We start from the raw sequence: 492 nt of genomic DNA, 5'->3' as shown, positions 1-492 counted from the left end.
GTGTCTGGTGGTTTTGAACTGCTGACCTTTTGGTTAGCAGTCCAATATGTAACTACTAAGCCACCAGGCTTCCTCTGTACAAGATGAAAGAGAATTTGAAAGTCAAGGAACACACAACCCATCCATTGCTACTTCCAGAAAGCCATGTGCTAGAGAAATGCACTTTGCTACACAATCAGAAGAGCACTCCTGAACTCACCACCAATCTTCTGCATCGAATAAAAAAAAATCTGTTACCATTGAGTTAATGGCAACCCATAGTAATGCCATAAGGTAGAGTAGCTTGGGCACTAAGTTTCCGGAACTGCAAATCGTTAAGGAAGCCAACTGCTACATCTTTCTCCTGCAGAGTAAAAGGTGGGTTCCAATCACTGACCTTTCTGTTAGTACCAAACATTTAACCACTGTACCTTGAGAACTCCTATGATATACATAGATGTATATAATTTTCATTTATACAAATGTATTGCAAGAAGAAAACAAAATGAGAAA

This window comes from Echinops telfairi, unplaced genomic scaffold, assembly GCF_000313985.2.
Source record: "Echinops telfairi isolate 266 unplaced genomic scaffold, ASM31398v2 ScPeMD7_9;HRSCAF=40, whole genome shotgun sequence".
Classification (NCBI taxonomy): Eukaryota; Metazoa; Chordata; class Mammalia; order Afrosoricida; family Tenrecidae; genus Echinops; species Echinops telfairi.
This window is presented reverse-complemented; position numbering follows the sequence as displayed.